Source organism: Chiloscyllium plagiosum, unplaced genomic scaffold, assembly GCF_037043375.1.
Source record: "Chiloscyllium plagiosum isolate Xiang-an unplaced genomic scaffold, Cpla_swu_hap1 HiC_scaffold_3, whole genome shotgun sequence".
Lineage (NCBI taxonomy): Eukaryota > Metazoa > Chordata > Chondrichthyes > Orectolobiformes > Hemiscylliidae > Chiloscyllium > Chiloscyllium plagiosum.
This window is the reverse complement of record NW_028270141.1, coordinates 94,579,279-94,586,324: the sequence shown is the minus strand read 5'-3', so window position 1 is coordinate 94,586,324 and position 7,046 is coordinate 94,579,279. Positions and strand designations below refer to the sequence as shown.

At 43.3% G+C, this 7,046-nt stretch overlaps 1 protein-coding gene across 4 annotated transcripts in view; it reads left to right on the top strand.

Annotated features, from left to right (window-relative positions):
- The first annotated feature begins 939 nt into the window (after positions 1-939).
- Positions 940-7,046, top strand: part of pnisr (PNN-interacting serine/arginine-rich protein) — a 40,368-nt gene continuing 34,261 nt past the window's right edge. For 2 of the 4 annotated variants that reach the window (XM_087981600.1, XM_087981604.1), the window contains exon 1: positions 940-1,065. The gene's annotated coding sequence lies outside the window, so the exon portion shown is untranslated. Of the gene's footprint in view, positions 1,066-1,088; positions 1,200-7,046 lie in introns of those variants that run through there. The other 2 variants (XM_087981591.1, XM_087981595.1) reach the window with 2 other exon arrangements.

Below are 7,046 nucleotides of genomic sequence, written 5' to 3'. Positions count from 1 at the left end.
GTGGGGAAACAAAATAACAAAATGGACAGCAGAGCTCATGATCTGAATGTGCTGAACTCAGTGTTGAGTCTAGAAGGCTATACAATTCCTAAACATAATATGAAGTACTATTTCTCCAGCCTACAACGGGCATCATTAGAACACACCAGCGTGCCTCTGACAAATGATAGGGACGAAGACATTAAAGTCACTGTTGTAGACTGAGTGAAGTGAACCAGCGAAACAATCACCCAGCCTGCATTCACTGCCTAAAAGGCTGGTTAAGGCACGATCCCTCAAGTCATTGAAAGTATTTAATGAAACACCATGGTCATTGTTTGGCATTTGTATGGTGCCAATATTACATACCATTTATCAGCACGGACATTGTCCAGGTCTTGTTACTTATGGACACACAATGTTCTGGTATCTGAGAAGTCTTGAAAGGCTATGAGCTAAATGCTAGAAAGTGGTGTGATTTTTAAGTTTGTCTACCTCAGTCCAACACTGGCTGCGCCACAACTTTGCCAGTAGTGGATGCAGTACAACAGGTTGAAAGAAGTACAAACAAAAATATACCTCTCTTTAGGTTGAGGTTATGCAAGGTGTATGAAATTTTACTTGTAAAGATATTGTACCTTGTCAAGGTATAGGTACTGTGTTTTGAGGGTGGGGAGGTTGTATTTATAGTTGGAATCCAGTCCTCTTGTTGAAGGGAGGGGAGTGATACTCAAGCAGCCTGGACAGAAGGTATACCATCCCCGCGGTGCAAACATCCCGGAAACCTTCATTGGGGTACACCCCCTACTCCGCCAACCTGATTTGGTGCAGAACCCTCTAGACCCATCTCCGTCACGTGGTCCGAAACAGACTCCCCAGACGTTTCAGAATCTCCCACCCACGCAACTGCTGAGCCCTCCGAGCCGTGCAGCGACCCCCCCCAGCCAACGACAATCCCTCTCGGGGGTCTCCACATTGCTCGCGCTAACTACGAGCCCGGGTCCCGGGTTTCGGGTTTGTTTCCGGGTCAGGGGTGACGGCGCCATATTGTCGGGCTCGGAGCGAGCGAGCGGCTGGGATCGGGAGGTGAGTGAGCGGAATCCGGTGGAGCTCGGCTGGGGAGAGCTGGTCGCTTGATCCCCAAGACCTGCCCCCCCTTCCCCGGGGATACACAGGGATGCTGAGCCCGGACTGCGGCGGCCGCCGCCTTCACCCCGCAGGTTGTTGAATATGGCGGCGGCGGTGGCGGCCGGGGGGATGGTGGGAGGGCCTGCTCCGCTCCGCTCGGCTCGGCTCGGCTCCCCGGCCGCCGGGAGGCTGCCTGGCTGGACTTGAGCCGATAATCAACCCCTTTCGATCCCGTGGGGTGGAGGAGCCAGATCTTATTTTTGATTCGGTGGGGGGTCCCCGCTGTCGAGTTGGAGCAGGCGGCCGCCGGGAGGATCTGAGCTCGGCCTGGGCCTTCTCTCAGGCTGTTGCGGCTCCTATCGAAAACATTCACCTCTGCTCGAAAAATGTCCTTTCGGGCAGAAAAAAAACCCTGCGCCCTCATTTCCAAGACTTTGTGCTAAACTCGTTCGAAATATAATCAGATGTGTTTCTGAAATTGGAAAGTTTATTATCAAATGCAGTTCCGTTACTTTATTAATATCTAAACATAACATTTATTTCAGGGATACACCATATTTGACGAGAAAATGACCATTTTAACACTTGGGCATTATTGATAGTTGAAACAAATTGACCTATTTTTGGATACATCTCGGTTTAAAAAAAAGTAAACTGTTGCTGCCTACAGATATATTGCCATATTCATATACACTCACTATTGAACATTAACAGTGAATGGCGTTTTTTGTCGGTTCAAGTGTCTGAGGTTAGTAAATGATCATCTTGGATGTCACTGAATCTAGTTTCTTAACAATCCATGTACATGGTGTTTGTTTTCATGCTGTGACTGAAGTAGGTTAATTCACATAATATTTTTTAAGCAGAGACTCTCAGCCATTAGGTATGCACCTCTACAACCTCAGTTTTGTGAAATCTACTGCCAAATGTACTTTTAAATATAGGTTGAGTATGATTTCAGGTTTAGGTACCATCAAGTTTAAGGCAGCCTGCTGCATATTAAGGAACAGTTTACCAGCACAACTTATTTTTCTATTTAAAATTACCCTGTCTCTAAAGATGTTGACTTAGAGTTATTGAGAGCTGTCTGGAAAGAATTCAAGGCTCCGGTTACTAGTTTCATTAACAACTTGGCAGGTATATGTTATTCTGTTATCATCTTGCACTTCATAAGACAACATTCTGCGTAATTTTGGTATCATCCTAATCTGCAAGGGCCGGCTTTACTCTTATTGCCATTCTCCATAAATTCCCAGTATCCGTCTCTCCGCCCCCCCCCCCCCTCACCGGATGCTTGGTTTTTCACGTGGGGCAGAGAAAATCCTTGTACAATATATACCCCATTGGAGCTTTGTTCTTGAAGGAAAAAATATTGCGAAAAGTTTCTCCTCTTCCAGTGTGCCTGGCCTTTTTGATTCTGTGGCACCTACTAGGATTTCCAGTAGCTATTGCGAATCAGCGATTCTAATATATCACTTGTACATCCCCATCAGTACACTTTGAAATCCATTCTTGAGCTATTCAATACCCTTTATGGAATCCAATTTTATATTCAAATTTAGTGCAGGGTATCTCCTATCATCACAGTGGTACAAGAAGTCAGTGTAACTTGCTTGGTGATTCCAACGGCAGATAAGAATCATCCACATTACACTGGGCCAAGAGTCACTTGTAGGCCAGATCAGGAACATGCTGCACATTTCCTTTCTGAAAGGATGTTAGTGAACCAGTTTGGTTTTTACAGTAATTGATGACCTTTTTATAGTGATGCTGAGAGTGGCTTTCCATTGAAGATTTTACTGTTTGAATTTAAATTCCACCAACTTTTGATGTATTTGAATCTATCTCCATAGAGCATTAGTCTTGGCCTCTGGATTTCTATTCCAGTGACATTATGACTATGTCATAATCTACTCATTAATTTGAACCTCAAACAGGAAACCAATTTCCATCAACTTTGTATTGTCTTTGATTAGGTTGCATTACTGTCTACACATTTGAGCATGATTTTTCATTTCTTCTCAGAAATACATGTTTTTGATTCTGGCATGTTGTTACTTGAAGGGTTACGCTGTTAACAAGAAGAGAAGTACTTGAATTCCAGAACACCACCTAATAAATTTGTTTACTTTTGTCCTCTCTTTGGACAACTGCTTGCACTAAATTAAATATATTGAAATTTAAAAATAAAAATGCACTTCAATGATTCTAAACCAGACATCATTGAGATGATTAGGCAAGATTTAGGATGTGTAGGACGAGCAAGGAAACTGCAGGGGATGGGCGCAGTTGAAATGTGGAGCTTGTTCAAGGAACAGCTAATGTATGTTCTTGATATGTATGTACCTGTAAGGCAGGGAGGAAGTGGCTGAGTGAGAGAACCGTGATTTAATAAGGAATCTCTTTGTCAAGAGGAAGAATTAGGCTTATGAATGTTCAGTTGGGGCTTTTGAGTTAACCAGGAAGGAGATTACAACAGGATCTTGATCAGATGGCACATTGGGCTGAGAAGTGGCAGATGGAGTTTAATTTAGATAAATGCGAGGTGCTGCATTTTGGGAAAGCAAATCTTAGCAGGGCTTATACACTTAATGGTCAGGTCCGAGGGAGTGTTGCTGAACAAAGAGACCTTGGAGTGCAGGTTCATAGTTCCTTGAAAGTGGAGTCGCATGTAGATAGGATAGTGAAAATGATGTTTGGTATGCTTTCCTTTATTGGTCAGAATATTGAGTACAGGAGTTGGAATATTGCGTGTAATTCTGGTCTCCTTCCTATCGGAAAAATGTGAAACCTGAAAGGGTTCAGAAAAGATTTACAAGGATGTTGTCAGGGTTGGAGAATTTGAGCTAAAGGGAGAGGTTGAACAGGCTGGGACTGATTTCCCTGGAGTGTCGGAGGCTGAGAGGTGACCTTATAGAGGCTTATAAAATCATGAGGGACATGGATAGGATAAATAGATAAAGTCTCTTCCCTGGAGTGGGGAATCCAGAACTAGAGGGCATGTTTTTAGGGTGTGAAGGGAAAGATAGAACAGAGACCACCGGGGCCAACTTTTCATACAGATTGTGCTACATGTTTGGAATGAGCTGCCAGAGGAAGTGGTGGAGGCTAGTACAATTGCAACATTTAAAAGGCATCTGGATGGGCATATGAATAAGTTTGGACAGATATGGGCCAGGTACTGACAGGTAGGACTAGATTGGGTTGGGATATCTGTTCGGCATGAACGAGTTGGACCGAAGTGTCTGTTTTCGTGCTGTAATCTCTATGACTCTGTGACCTAGAGAGAGCTAAGAAGAGCCAGGAGGGGACATGAGAAGTCTTTGGCATGTAGGAACAAGAAAAACCCGAAAGTTTTCTGTAGGTATGTCAGAAATAAAAGACCGACTAGAGGAAGATGGGATCCTGTCAAGGACAGTAATTAGATGTTGTGTTGGAGTCTGAAGGGATAGAAGAGGTGCTAAATGAATATTTGTTATCAGTATTCACACTGGAAAAAGACAATGTTGCCCAGGAGAATACTGAGATACAGGCTAATAGACTAGATGGGATTGTGATTCATAACGAGGAGGTATGAGCAATTCTGGAAAGCCTGAAAATAGCTAAGTCCTCTGGGCCAATGGAATTTATCCTACGATTCTCTGGGAAGTTAGGGAGGAGATTGCAGAGCCTTTGGCTTTGATCTTTAGGTCGTCATTGTCTACAGGAATAGTGACAGAAGACTGGAGGATAACAAATGTTCCCCTTGTTCAAGAAGGTGAGTAGAGACAACCCTGGTATTTATAATCCAGTGTGCCTTCCTTCAATTGTGGGTAAAGTGTTTGGAAAGGTTATAAGAGATAGGATTTATAATATTCTAGAAGGAAGAATTTGATTAGAGATAGTCAACAAGGTTTTGTGAAGGGTAGATTGTGCCTCTCAAACCTTATAGGCCTCTCAAACCTTATTGAGTTCTTTTGAGAAGGTGACCAAATATGTGGATGAGCAGTTGATGTGGTGTATGTGGATTTCAGTAAAACGTTTGACAAGGTTCCCCACGCTAGGCTATTGCACAAAATACGGAGGTATGGGATTGAGGGTGATTTAGCAGTTTGGATCAGAAATTGGCTACCTGAAAAAAGACAGAGGGTGGTGGTTGATGGGAAATGTTCATCCTGTACTTCAGTTACTAGTGGTCTACTGCAAGGGTCTGTTTTGGGGCCACTATTGTTTGTCATTTTTAAAAATGACTTGGACGATGGAGTAGAAGGATGGGTGAATAAATTTGCAGATGACACGAAAGTCAGTGGAGTTGTGGACAGTGCGGAAGGATGTTGCAGGTTAGGGGGACATAAGCTGCAGAGCTGGGCTGAGAGGTGGCAAATGGAGTTTAATGCAGAAAGGTGTGTGGTGATTCACTTTGGAAAGAGTAACAGAAATACAGAATATTGGGCTAATGGGAAGATTCTTGGTAGTGTGGATGAGCAGAGAGATCTCAGTCTCCATGTGCATGATGGACTGAATGGCCTACTTCCACAGTACGATTCTAAGATCAGAAGTGGGCATGTTAGTAGGGTTGTTAAGAACCCTACCATGTTAGTAGGGTTGTTAAGAAGCATACAATGTGTTAGCTTTTATTGGTAGAGGAATTGAGTTTTGGAGCTATGAGGTAATGTTGCAGCTGTACATTGCATATGGTTCTGGCCGCCTCATCAGGAAGGACGTGGAAGCATTGGAAAGGGTGTAGAGGAAATTTACCAGAATGTTGCCTAGTATGATGAGAAAGTCTTATGAGAAAAGGCTGAGCTACGTGAGGCTGTTTTCATTAGCGAGATGATGGTTAAGCGGTGACTTAATAGAGACATATAGGATGCTCAGAGGATTAGATAGAATGGAGAGTGAGAGCCTTTTTCCTCACATGCTGATGGTTAGCACGAGGGAATGTAGCTTTAAATTGAGGGGTGATTGATACAGGACAGATGTCAGAGATAGGTTCTTTACTCAGTAGTATGGGCTTGGAATGCCCTACCTGCCACAGCAGTAAACTTGCCAATTTTAAGGGTATTTAAATGGTCATTGGATAAATATATGGATGATAATGGAATAGTGTAGGTTAGATCGGCCTCACATGTTGGCTCAACTTCGAGGGCCGTACAGCGCTGTATTGTTCTAAGTTCTAAACTCTAGAGATTGCAGTTGCCACTGAGGAATGTTCCTTGATTTTAATTATCATTTATGGGTAACTGAAGTGCAGAAGCAGTGTTATTAAATGGACCAAATGATGGTATCTCTAAATTTACATGACTGGAAAGCATTATCTTGTCTAATTCTAAAATTCTAAAATGGATAAACACAGCTCAAATTAACCCATGGTTTGGTCATCTCTTATTGGAGATGGGCATTGTCTAGCTTTTGTGTGATGAGAATGTTGCTTGCTCTTTGTCAGCCTGAGCTGGTTGTTATCCAGATCTTGTTGCATTTGATCATGGACTGCTTCAGTATCTGAGGATTTGCAAATGAACTGATCATTGTGCATTCAGTGTCAAACATGCCCACTTCTGATCTTAGAATCGTACTGTGGAAGTAGGCCATTCAGTCCATCCAGTCCATCAAGACTGACTGTCCGAACAGTATCCCAAGCAAACCTACTCCCCTATCTGTGGCCCTGGCAAAACCTAAACTAAATGTAAGTGATAAGGTTATTGCTGAGCTTATGCTACTTGATAGCACTATTGATGGCAATTTCCACCACTTTACTGATGATTGGAAGTGGGCTGGATGGTTACTGGCGTTGGATTTGTCCTTTTTGTGTACAGGACATGTCGGGACAATTTTCCGCAGGTGGATACCAGTGTTGTAAATGTACTGGAAGAGCTTGGTTGGGGGTGTGGCATGTTCTGGAGCACAAGTCTTCCATCTATTGATGGAATGTTGTCAACATGCAGAACCTTTACAGCATC